The sequence below is a fragment of the Columba livia genome, chromosome 6 (assembly GCF_036013475.1).
Source record: "Columba livia isolate bColLiv1 breed racing homer chromosome 6, bColLiv1.pat.W.v2, whole genome shotgun sequence".
Classification (NCBI taxonomy): Eukaryota; Metazoa; Chordata; class Aves; order Columbiformes; family Columbidae; genus Columba; species Columba livia.
The window spans coordinates 16182805-16196936 of NC_088607.1; the positions used below are offsets into that span (position 1 = coordinate 16182805).

The 14132-nt window shown below is 34.4% G+C and overlaps 1 protein-coding gene across 4 annotated transcripts in view; it reads left to right on the forward strand.

Moving 5' to 3' along the window:
- Positions 1-14132, forward strand: part of LOC102095037 (adhesion G protein-coupled receptor A3) — a 274552-nt gene that overhangs the window by 172287 nt on the left and 88133 nt on the right. The window lies entirely within an intron of this gene.

A 14132-nucleotide genomic window follows, 5' to 3' on the forward strand; every position in this document is an offset into this window, starting at 1 on the left:
CTAGGTCATAAGATAATGCTCTGTCAAAAAATTAAGCATAGTTTAACAAGGTTTCTCAAAATACAGTTTTGGGTTAAAAACTGGCTTCTAATGAACAGCAAGGATTCTTGATGTTTTCAGGGAAATAGGATGTCATTCTGATTCAAGAAGTCTATGAGAGAGGCATGGTACTATCTCCTAGCAATATAGTTAAGAGTTTAACCTACTGATACTGCTCCAGTAATTTTATACAGATTGACCTGTGGCCTCAGTATAAGAAATCATGCATGTCTGGTATGAAGGGAAAAAAGGGGAAATAGTTGTTGCTGTATAACAGTACTACAGCTTACCTTCGTGGGAAGGACTTCAATGCCTAGAAAGTAGTATTTCCAGATGGTTTGGGAGAATTTAAGAAGAGCCATATGGAACCCGTATTTCAGTAATAAAGGAATTTAAAAAATAAATACAAGTAAAAATATTAGATTACGTTCAATTGACTTTAGCTTTCATATTTTAAAAGGCAGTATGAATTTTGACAGTGATCAAAGTTCTAGCAGTCAATGAAAATTATTGTAAATTTTACCCTTTGCATCCTTCCTAGGTTACCTTTTGGGGAAGCTATATTCTTTTTCTTTTTTCCATGATCGTCCAACAGTTAAGACAAGATAAAGATGTGTAGATAAGCCTTTCAAACTTCACAGGTATACTAAATTATTTAATTTGCACTGAAATATTTGCAGCAAGCTTGGAAAAACAGTCAAATTACACCTATGTTATGTACAACATTAACCAAGCAGTCTTCATGTCTTATGTATTCACCTGTTTGCTTTTGCATAATTGGTGCTTTTGTTGTGAAAGGACTAATTCTTTTCCTCCAAGTTAAAGCAGTTCAATGAATGATCATTAAACAGAGTCCTTGGAGGCAATCTCAATAACAACTAGATAATTAGAAAGCAGCTAGATTGGCTGATTGGAAAAAAAAACTTATACATAGTACACACTGAACCAAAAGTTCTTGTTATTTTTGAATTGCTATGAATCTTTTTACTCAGCAAAGTTTTTGTAGTATTTAAACATGTGCAATATAAACCATGTAAAAATAGTTCAGCAACTGCTCCATTAACTTTTATAAATACCTAAATTACAATAACTACTACCATTGACATAAGAGAAGCTGGATAAAACTTCGCTCATTATTTCAGAGTTTTTTAATAACAATGTGCTTCAGTCCTAAAGACACAACGCAATCAAAATAGAAGTGTTATTGTAATAAGATAAAATGTGCACAGTCACAGTGCATTTACTGTGCATAGTTTACTAGAAAATAATTGTAAAAGCTCTCTGGCATCGCTAACAAGAACTAAGTACAAGGATTCACGTATTGTATAGCTTTTGAAAAAACATCTGTCCAGTCATTCTGCCAATCAGATCTTCCACAATCGTGTATTTAAACAGTAGAATAGCTTTCTTTTTGTTATTTTATAATTTACTAATCCTTTTGTAGGTTCTTTGATCTCTGATTATTTGCAACAATTCAGTATAATTGTGGTAAATGATATTAATCAGCACTTGCATGGTTTTTTGCTTTTCTTTGACAAAGGTTAGTTCATACCAGACTAATAATTTTCAATTGTTAGATATTCATGATAGTCAGCAGAAGAGAAATATTAAACCTTTTATTTTCCCAATTATTGGTAATGTGGTAATGTGTTGGGAAAAATTTCTCATATTACCAACATTATAAATCATATATCCTTTTCTTGAAAACAGACTGTGATTAAGGAACATGTGCCGGCTGGCGTGCACTCTTTGTTTGTACATGTTGTTGACGTTGGCATGAAGGGCAAGCAACGACTCTATGCTGGTGCTTTCTGCTTTTCTTACCGCTGTAGGTTGTAGAAAATAGAGGTCTGTTGTGTCATTAATCTTGTTAGAAGTGGTCTGACTTTTTCTTCTTTTTTGTGAAATGTTCACTAGGTGGAGAGGCTGAAATAAATAATTATTCACTTGGTGTGGCTGATTCATTCTGTGCTGACCTTATCAGGATCAAAGAGATTTAGTATTGGGAAGTCCAAGTAATGGACAAAATCATGTTATATAGGAAAAAAAATACAACCTTCCTTAAAGCCTCAAGAATCCTAACTATTATCAGAGAAATAAATCTGAGCTTTAGATACATACCGTTTTATAGGAAGTGAGATGCTTATCACTGCCTTTTGTATCTGGAAATATCTACCTTGCTTTCCACATTAAGAATTGATGGACCCAGGTGTGAGCATGCCTGTAATTGTGAAATCACTTACATCTATACATGGTTTAGGCCTGCCTGATGTCAGATGGCTGTTTTCCAGACTGCTTACAGAAAATTATTTATGGAAATTATTTCATTGCTGTTGTAGTTGGCATAGGTTTGATGTGAAATATTTAAATATACAAATTATAGTACACTCTACCTACTTTCACATGGTGAGCAGCTAGCAATCTCATAGAGCAGAAAAATTTACTGCTGCCCTTTGTTTCACGTGTTTAAATTAGTTCCATGTCTTTTCAGAGGCTTGGAATGAATTCACTTTTTAATGATTCGTGGTTTACCATAACATATAAAGAAGTTGTGAGAAACATACTGAGATAAGAGAAGAAGGAACCAGCATTTACTTATCTGCCTTAATAAATTAAACTTCTGTCTTGAAAGACATCAAGAAAAGAAAAATTAGTCCCTTTTACCAAAATCGATTTGGTATGAAAGTCTGAAAATAACACAAGTGATATATAAATTTGGGGGACCATTTTTTCTAAACGTTTCAATGTAAATGCAATTTTTTTCTCAGTTAGAATCTTGTGGCAGCATGTATTTACTTGTTAGGCAAGAAGAGGAGAGGAAAAAAAAAAAAAAAGATGTCATCTAGTCTCCCTCTAGGAGAGACAAAGTTGTGGACATTACAAGTGACAATGAGGAATGCAAGGACTGGAAGCTCAAGTGCTTGCCAGCCTACAGTCATTCTAAACAGAGGAAAGCAGTGAAAAAAAAGTCATTTGTGGAATTATTTAGATTTTTGTTATAGAATGTATATCTATGTATGTACGTGTGAAAGAGGTTCTTGGTGAAAAGCCTCTTCCAGGGATTTAAATTACAATTTATTACTTTTGTGCCCTGTGGTGCCAATACTGAACCCAAGCAACTTCACTAGTGCTGTTGCATTCCTTTTCAATACAGATAACCTTGCTGGTAAATGCAGACAAACAAAAAACAGAGTAGTGAAGGGCCTCTCTAGAGCTTTCATATCATCTGCATATTGGGCCAACAGAAAAATTCAAAATGAGAAGTTTATCCAGACTTGGATCTTCTGCATTTTGGCTTTTGTCAATATAATTAATTCTTGTTTGCAGGGCTTGGGGTTTTTTATTGGTGGTTGTTGGGTTTTTTTTTGCGGAAAACTAATGGATACCCTTTAATGGGGAGTTTCAGACCATTCTCTTCTGTGTTTGAATTTCAGTATTAACTGTCCTACTTATTAATGGGTCACATTTTCACCAATTTTGAAATAAACAGTTGGGTACTTTTATATTGATGTTTAATGTCTTCCGGAACGGTGTATATAAACTTTCTTGATGGTGAACCCATTTGGGCTTGGGTGCCACCCTTGTAACACTTCTCAGGCCATAATTGGGGTGAGGCTTCCATTGCTTTAATTTTGTTTTCTGACTTATTCCTCTTACTAGGCACAAAACACACTATGGAATAGCTTCCTTTAAGAGGCAACTTTTTTCCACAGTTCTCTAACTCTGCAGAAGTAGCAGGAATTCTTACTCATTCCTACATCTGTTCTTGCTGCTAGCTCAAAGGATTATAGAGGGACTGGAGAACCTCCTCTGAAATTCCCACTTTCTTAGCCTATACTCCACCAACCAGAAGTAATCTTCCTGGTTTGTGATATTTGGGGAATTTTGGCAGCATTTGCAAAAACAAACAAACAAAAAACCCCACCCCATGTAACAGAACATAACCTGCTTTGTTCAACTGTTAGATGCTAAATAGATAGAGCAGTCATACAAAGGGAGGAGTCCGGTCAATATCATCACATATATAGCCGGATTTATTATCCTAATCTCTTCCTGGTGAATCTGATTGACAAATTACTAGCTCTACTACTAGATGACTCTTCATCCACAGTTTTATAAGTCACAATGGTAGTTTTAATACACAGTTTGATTTTTTTGCCTCTTAATAGAGACAGAAGAATGGATTAGGATTTGTTTCAGTGTGTATCATTTAGAAGCAAAATTGAGTGGATATTCTTGTTGACTGATTTATATGACTGAGACTGACGTTATCACCTGTTTAGTAATGAGTCTGCATTTGTTACAAAAGGCTGATTTTTTTTTTTTTAATTATGTTTTTTATGAGTCACTGATGCATTAGCCATCAGCAGTGACCTCAGACATCTGAAATAAATTACTCTTTTTTTTTTTTTTTTTTAATCAGGAAAATGTAGCATAATTTTTCCAGTCTCCCATATTTTTTTCAGATTATAATGACTTGAAAGATGTTCTGTTTGTCTATAATTATCTGTGCTAGAAGTTGAAATAAATTTAAGTTCTATGTTATTATATTTTAACTGCAGATATGTTTGTTGCAACTATAGTCCTAGAAAGTGGAATCATTTGCATATGTAAGGAACAACAGACAAAGCCCCTGGGCAACCTCCTAGTTCACTAAAATGCTTGAGTTTTGACCTAAAGAGAGACCCCTAAAGACTGAAATATGGTAATTCAGTTTTCATATCTGTTTAATCTTTGTTTTTTTTTTTTTTCTGGCAAGAATGGCAATATGGTTGCAAGATCCAGTTGTGATGTTTCATTTCTGTGTGGACAAATGAATAGTAAGAATTAAACAAAAAATATAAGTAATTTTATATGTAACATTGATTGAATAGGCTAGGTGATTAAAATGTTTGCTATTAATTTTAAAGCTAGATTCAGTCTGGTAGTATAAATGTGAGAATTCCTAAGCAATTCTGTTTCTAGCAGATAACACTGAAAGGAGCTGTCTCTTTCTCCAGCTTCTGCCCTCCTGTTAATGAGGGGATATACCAGAACAGCAACTTACACTCTGAAAGTCCCTTACTTGCAGTTATAGACTCTTGAAAAAAAATATTTTAAAGCTCAAAGTGCACTGACATACAAAATTTAAATTAATGCCACATTGCTATCAGAAGATAATTTTTAGATTAAAAAAAATGATAATTTCAAATTATTTTCAGCTACTTTTGAAAATAAAACTTTTTTTTTTTTTTTCAGAAGATAGTGGTGGCTGTCATATTTACCAAAGAAGTTAGGCTTTTCTTACCTTAATCTTAAATTTCCATGGCATTGTACAACCTGAAGAAAAATATAACTCTCTTCTATAGTGACAATACAACCACAAAGTAAATAATACATCTTGCAGGTGGTGGGATTTTTTTTTTTTCCTTTTTAGACCAGCTGTAAAGTAAGTAGGAGAGAGATGATAATATACAAATTCCCCTTACAGGGCTAAAGACTTTTTCTTTATTGTAGCTACTGAACTTACAAAATAATATTCTGCAATTAATTTAAATCTCTAAAGCAATGTAACTACTCCTACATTTACATGGTCCTAAAATTACATTTGGTCCTTTGAAGGCAACCGTGAGGCTGATGTGGCCCCTGGTGAAAATGAGTTTGACACCCCTGCTTCAATGGTTCAGTCTGCTTACTTGGCACCCCGGTCATTAATCGCTTAGAGTTACTTATCAAACAAGTTAAAGTTACAAATGGAACCAAAGAGGGGAGAAATTTTCCTCCCCTTTTGACAATGTTAAGTCTTGATGCCCATTCTTGCAAAAATAACTAATTTCATGTACCTGTACTTGGGCATAGAGATACCCAATCTGAACTTTTTTGAATGTAAGCATTTAAAAATCTCTTAGAAAAAGTCTTTAGGAACAGCATTTATTTTTGAGTTTTCTATAGAAGAATTATCTTCTCAAGATTTTCATCAGAAATCAGACACTTCAAAACACTTCAGAATATCTTTAGTTTCTGACAGTTGACTCCTGTTTCCCAGTTTATCTGTCTGTAACGAATTCCCTAAAGGCTGAGACCATCTGGTCCTTCAGTTTATTTAACTGTTTCTCAGTTTTTGTGAGCATTGAATTAAAACTGTCAGGCTCATGGTTTATAACCATAATGATTTCTCAGACATCATTAATTTTAATGTTTCCAGGATCTGTTCCATTTTTGCTCTTAGTCTTATCTCCCACAGGAATAAAAGCTTCCTTTCTTGTAGAATGTGCTTTAAAAGTGGATTGAAGTGAAATAAGTGGGGAATCACTGAGTTGCAATCCAAATCTCTATCACACTTATTTTAAATTCTCATATATGAAATAGCTGTTTATGCATTTTCTTGCTTCCATTTAACCTTCCATTAAATACGGAAATAATTCCATCTTGCCAGTGGGCAAACCTCCTCTAATGTAGGTGGTGATTATACATAGTAAGTGAACATGTCACAATACATTAATTATTAAAACATTATATAAGGGTTAACCAGCTAGTCTCAAAATACCTCTGGAGGGCTAATAAGTATTATTTATACTTTTTTTGTTTGTTTTTTGGTTGGTTGGTTTTTTAATTGAGAAGATGAAGCCTGTTTGATATGAAGAGGATTGACTTAAGTATTCAAGGGTTCAAGTGCTTTCCAGTCAAGACTAAATGAAAGATACTCAAGCAGAGAGAACATTATTCCTCTATTCTCTCCTATATTTCTTGTAATAAGGCCAAGATTAAGGGGTGGTTTTGGATTTCCTGCTTCAGAAAATTGAAAGAATGATGAGTGTGATCACAAGTTGTAGAAATACAGGAGATGTAACAAAAAATATAAGCAGCTGCAAATTCATTTATATAGCCATTGTAGTCCTTACAAATAAGGTTGTTTTTTTTCTGTCTACAGACAGTGATTTATAAACTCTGATATCTTTCACCTCTCTTGCAGAGGAACTGAATATTTGGTATACATTCAGTTAAATTGGCATGTTTTACTCTACTGTAAGAACTAGTTGCATTTACTATCCTAGTGAAAGAAGGGAATCTTAAATATGTTTTTATGGATTTTTCATGATATATACTGTATGTCAGTCTTGTTATTGATTTAAAAATATATCTTAATAGTTCACCAAAAAATAATACTTTGGGGATCATTATCACTGCATAAAAACAGAAGTTATGTATTCTCATCTTTCATGTCTATATCAGTATTAATATTGATCATTACTTTATCATGGTTATTTTTAAATGCCCAGAGCAAGAACAGATATAGTATAGTAGATGAAAATAAATCACAGAAATTTCTAGGGATCTGTGTTGGTTTGCTTCCATTCTTGTTTTATGATTCAGGAACCTTAAATATTATCCTTTTAGAAAGTGAGATTGTACTATATGATAAGGTACTTGGGGAAAAAGGCTGCCACAGAATGTGAACCTTGGGCAACATCACCTACTGCTCAAGTCCGTATTTTCCCATTGCTACAATCACAGCTCCTTTGATTCCATTGTTATGGCCTGTATCACGTTTATTCACAGAATGAACAAGATTCCAAGTGAACAAGGGTCGACCAGATTTTATTAAGGTATCCTGTGTAATGATCTCTATACTTTTTCACGTGATAGACTTGCAGTTCTTTTTGATGGCTCTCATGTCAGGTGTCCCAGGACTTGTTTATAACCATTAACAATTTTCAAGAAATACATTCTTCTTCAGACTTTATATCACTTTGCACTATCGTAAGAATCACTTGTTAGTTATGTGTGAAGCCCTTTGTATGACATTCTTACAAGTGCCTGTTGTCTTGGTTGTGCTGTCTAAGCATAATTAATGGCATCCTCCTAATGGCAAGGGTTGAATGCTAATTTGTCATAGAAAGCTTGATAGGAAGGGTTTTGCACTCCTTGTACTTTAGCTTGAATGCTTCTGTAGCAGTACATTTATGTTTAGAAGATATACTTTTATTTCATGTCAAGTGTCTGCTAAATAACATTCCAAATGAGTAAGACAGAATAGAGTCCTGCCTTGTCAATTAGAAATTAATAAATTGGTAATATTTAAAATTAATACTTTTGCATGGACATAATGAAAATACATTAAAATATGGTCAGTTGTGCTAGTGATTTTAAACTAAAAATTTTATGTAAAGACATCAGTAGAATATGTAGAATTTCCCATGCAAGGTCTTGTTTGATTGAAGATTGTTAGAATCACATCTTTGACTCATGGATTGTCAATGGTACTAATCAGTTTATATCAGTGGAAATTCCACCTGTAGAGGCTAAATTTGTAAGTGCTACATTTACACTGAATATGGGTTATTCTGGGTTTGATTCCTGACTCAAACTCTTCCCATATCAATTTCAAAAAATTTTAATGGTAACATACAATACAGTTTAGTCCAGCTTTGAAACTCTGGGCAAGTGTATACATTAGAGCTTAGTGTTGTTGTCCAGCTCACCTATAATACGTACAGAGCTGAATCTGTATCTAACTACATCAGTTAGTTGGCTTAGCTGATTTCTAAGTTTTGGGAGAAAGAAAAAGAGCAGGAATTTCCCCAATCCTCCCCAGAAAGGAAGAAAAAGCATTCTGATTTTCCAAATTTCAGCACCTGACCAGGAGGACGGAGTAAGACCATATGACTACATGCATGGTCCAGGTTATAACCAGCCACCCTCAAATGGGGTCACTGTTGGGATGCCCCTTCAGTTGTGAATTTTCCTTGCTTTTCTACCTTGAATATTTACTCTCAGACAAAATCTAGATCTCAGGTTTACTAGTATTCTTCTGCCACTTTACACATTGTCAAATGATCAGGTGGTAAAATCAAAATCTCTGAGGAGCTTCAAATTGATTAGAACATAGCTCTAAATTAATAAGAATTTGATTATCTGTAGCTATGAGAAGACAGTGAAAATTAACACTGACTGCTGGGAATGAGAAGATAGATACTTCTTTGTTTACAGTTATTAACTAGATGCTGCTTGAAGGGTACTTCTCTGATTTTCTCATTTACAGGTGATAAATTATAGAATCATAGAATCATTTTAGTTGGAAGAGACCCTTAAGATCATCAAGTCCAACAACAACCTAAATCTAGCACTAAATCATGTCCCTAAAAACCTCAGGATTATTTCTAGAAAGTAAAATAAGCTTTACCTTTTTCAATATTAGGATATGTTTAGGTCAGTGGCATTGACTGCCATTGAAAGATATTTTTGCCACAAAAGGAACACATTTGCCTATCATATAAAGGCGCCCAAATACAAATTTACAAATCATAGGCTGTTGGACTGTTTATATGACAAAATGCATTATTACAAAGATTGACAGAGTTAACTTGATTCTCTCATGTTGTGCCTTATTAAGCACTCTATCTCAATATTACATACTTAATTAGCTGGAATCGTAGTTACATCACCTTCAATGGTGGGGATAATTGATGTGAGCTGAACCAAGTCTAATAGGCCTGACTTTCAATCAGTTATGTGAACAGTTAAGAACATAAATGCATACTGTACTTACCATCATGCTGAAAGTTCAAACTGATCAAGTCTCTAAGAGAAAGAGCTGCAGAAGTCAATGCCGAGGAAGTCAAGTGTAGACATACATATACTTGAAATGTAGCTAAAATAACTTTTCTCTGACTTTAAACACCTGTGTAAAAATACTGCTGAGTGGAGTATGTGTCCCTGTATCTAGGGAAGGAAATACTAGTCAAAGCAGTATTAGGTTGCCAGTCAAAACAAAAGCAAATGAAGTAATACAGTTTTGTCATAGTCTAAATAAACCGATGTTAATTATCTTCACAAAATTAAATCCAACTGCTAGTTCCTTTGCAGTTTTTGCATATGGTTTCCTTATGCGCATTTCCCTCCGAAGTGAATCAACAGATTCAGTCTTTACCATGAGATCCTTCCCTGAATGCATTCCAGAGCACTGTAATGATACCTGTCAACTACAAACACGCCTGACTGTCCCAGCTATGGTCTGGGCATGGTTTTCTGCACTGGACAGTGCAGATAGTGAAAACAGCCACAGCTCTTTCACAACAAAATATCCTCCTGCTGTTCCCCTGAAGGTCTTGAGAAGTCACAACCTGTGAATTTACTGTGGGAGGAGGCAGGTCTTCTAAGTGGCCTATGCTTATTTGTTCCTGTAGGTTACAACCCAAGAATTTCAAAGCCTCCATAACGATCTATGTTTAGGTTTTATCAATATCCTCCTTAACTAACTGATGCTGAACCTAGGGTACATTGGTAAAGAGCTAGGAACATAGAAATGGCCGGGACTAAAGATTAATTAGTGTGTAGTCTTTGGCAGTGGCTGAAAGCAAGTGCTTATGGAAGGGTGTCAGAACTGGGCTAGCCTGAAGAGAGAGTGTTCCAGAACACTTCTTCAGCCTCCACCAGTTTTCTGCTCTGGGTTTTCTTCATAATGTTGTCTAGGGAAATATCTTATAATGAATTTGCTTATTACTGTGTTTTGGGGGTTTTTTGTCTTAGAGAAAAAGGCAGAATTGTGACTTCAGATAAACTATGTTTTAAACCTCAGGTGAAGCATGGATTTGGTCTGTGACTGTTGGACATACCGCTGTACTTTTTCGTACTGATAACAGCTCAGCTACAGAAGACAGTAAAGCACTGGACTTCAGTGAAACTCAGATTCTAAAACTGTGATAATGTATATGTTTCAGTAAATAACAAATGAGACACTTTCTCTGAATAGAAAATGAGGAGATTTCTTCAAGTCTTACTGTTACGAATGAAAATGACAGCACTTCCAGTATTGCAGAGTTGCATATTCTGCCAAAATAGTATAATTAAGATTTGGTATTCAGCATCTCGTGTGATGTGATGCACTTGACTGAAAGGCCCAATACACACTGACTTGCCTGTAAATGGTCATGACAGAACTATGTCAAAGGAGCTCCTTCTCCTATGTACTTGATTTTTCTTATTTTAGGACTTAAAGAAAGCTTATAGTGTTCCTGTGTTGAGAAATGAATTTAATAATTAATATTAGTAAAATATTAATTATTAAATTAGAAATAATTGTGCAATTCTTGTAGGCTCCTAGAAATGACTACTTAACATGGGTAGCTAAAAATAATCTTTCAAGTATTGCAAAACAGCTGCACTGGCTTTGAAGTTACTAAGTTTACTCGCTAATACAGTATTTGGTAAATATTCAGTGATACGCTATTTTCTGAGTTTTGTGGAAATTATCTTGTTTCTCTATAACTCTACCTGAGAATTTTGACTCATACATGCACACACATATATATATATGCACTTAAATATCTGTATATGCAAGTATGGTAATAGAAAAAGTATAAAAAGACTGTGCTTAATCTTGACCATTTGCAAATATGTTCCTGAATAGCTTCACAGTTTAAAATATAATGCTGTCATGGTCTGTTGCAGGTGAAAGTTGTCACTCTACTGATATTTTATTATGACTTGTTGGCAGCTAAGATGAGGTCTTACTCTTTTGAGTAATCTGAGTATTTGATTTTATTTGGGTAGCTTTTCAGAGATATTTAAGATTACACTAGAGCTCTCTTTCAGTAGATCAGGAAATGGAAAACACAGACTATCATATTTACATTACTATTTGTTATTTGGGGAAATTAATTTTAATGCTATGTAGAAGCATCATGTATACAATTCTATGTGATCTTTCAGGTTCAAGTACCAGTGATTTTCAGCTGTTCTGGTTCCTGGGACATTAGCATAGTTTCACTGGTGGCGTAGACAAAGTAAGAAACTTTACTTCCATTGGGTGGTATACAGTATCTATGAATTTATTTTTCTTAGTATTTTTTTATAAACATGTTAGAATTTGTACACAGATTCTCAGGAGTCCACATGTGGAAATCTATTCGCTAACTGGGTTGACATAATACAGCAGCTAGCCAGGCAATGAAACAGGCTATTGGCTTTTTGCCTGTGAAGATGGCTTAGAAAGGGAAGAAGCAAAATTAGTTCTCTTCATATTTTTCTTCTCTTGGACTAGCAGGTCCAATATATATTTTTTTAAAACATATCAGCTTTTATAAGCTTTCCATACTTTCATGTGGAGTGCTTTTAGTTATCTAGCTTGCCTTGTATAAAACTGACATGTTTTGTATCAAATAGATGGTTGCTTCAACATATCATAAAACACAATTGCTTTTCTATAAAAGTGGACTAAACTCTCCTTTATAACCTTTGACAAATTCATTTTACAAGCAACTACAAAATAGTGCATTTCACTCTGGTAAGCCATAAGTTGTATATATTGAGTTACAATACCCTGACAGTGGTCTTATGTATCCAGGAAGAGTAAGTGTCCCAGTAAACAATATATAAGACTCGTACACAGAGGTTGTTACTAGAAATTGTGATTCATGTAGCAGCAGATCCACAGACTTCTCTGGTTGTCATCTTCTGAATGTTCTAAATTGTATTTAAAAGTCAAAAAAACCACCACATATCAACAATTGCTTAGTTCTATATCATTCATTATTTAATTAATAAGTACTTCAGCTATTTGAGTGAAATATGAATTTTGATTTTGGAAGCCTGTAATTACTCATAATGTTGTCTTCCAATCTGTAATAATGATATATCCTAAAGCTCAAGTGTCTCATATAGAGAAGAGTGCTAATAAAAGACATCCATTAGTTGTAAAAATAGTCCCCCGATAATATTGGTGTTTCTCCCATTTGCTTGAGAAGATAACATGATGGTTTCTCAGAAAAAGGGAAAAATGAAAACACTACAATGACCTCTGAGTTGATTTTTCTGTGCAGGAAGATACTTCCTTTGTTCTCTTTTATTATGGCAAGTAAATTTTCATTCTATCTTGTTCTAAAGAGAAATGCCAAAGAATTAATGACTTTAGATTATTCCATTATGTTCCATATCTTAATGTTATATTTTACTTCCACAGAATTTATTAAGAATTTATTCTTTCAAGACTGAATGCAAAACAGGCTTCAATATTGCCATACAATAACTACAAAGATTACCTTGAAGTCTTATGCACTAAATAGGAATACTGTATTTAGAAATACTTCATAATATTTCAGGAGAACTTGCTCTGTTTTCTTATAGCATGAGTCAGCAAGCCACATTGTAATGAACAGATTGTCCCTCCCAATCTGTTTCTCTCTTCTGTCAATTGGTGTCAAAACATTCCCTTCCGAGGCCACTGAATTGGTCAGATTTCTTTTTTTCTGCATGGCAGGGGATGGAGTAGACACTTACATACAACGAAGAGACACATTTCTGCATTTTAATTAAAAAAAAAAAAAAAAAGAGAGAGAGAGAAAAACATCCTTCTTCAAAAAGTTTTGTCGGAAAGGCTGAAAAGTTCAGGTTCCCCCAGCCTAACATTAGTGTTTCTGCAACATTTTTGTTCCACAGATTCAAATGTTGCTTATGGTACTAATAAGGTTATGCCACCACTGTCCTGTTGAGAAGTTTTTTTCCTGTGTTGCTAAATCCACTTCTATTCCAAGAAGTCTCATTTGGAGAGAACTTCATTTGGTGCATTGCATCTTTGTTTTGCTGCCCTGCAGTGGAAAAAACCCAGGCTTCATTCTTCATGTGAGCCTCAGTATCTTTTCATGGTCTTTCAGGACAAGTACAGGGAGAAGGGAAGGCTAATGAACTCTGAGAAATTTTGGCATGTTTATAAATTGTTTTAAGTTAATGTATGTAATCTTTTCCAAGGCAGTTGCTTTGAAAGCTTTTTGACATTTGTTGGCATTGGTGATGAATTTCCAGATATGAGATCCATATGGTATGATGGGAACATCATTTGAGTTGAAGATTTGTTAAAATGTACCCTAACTGCCAAGTCCTGTTGATATTGCAGAGTGTCTTCTCAATTATCATGTGCTTGAGAGTTATCTCAAGTTAAGTAACTTATTTCTGTATTCTGTTGCCATTTTTGGTAATACGTGAATTGCGGTCTCTCAAGTGGAACTCTCCTTAATCACACAGAATTGCTTGTTGACTGACATAGAGGGACTATGTTATAGCAATATCTAGATCTTCTGCTCCATTGTTCAGGTATCTGTACCTACAGAAGTTTGTGC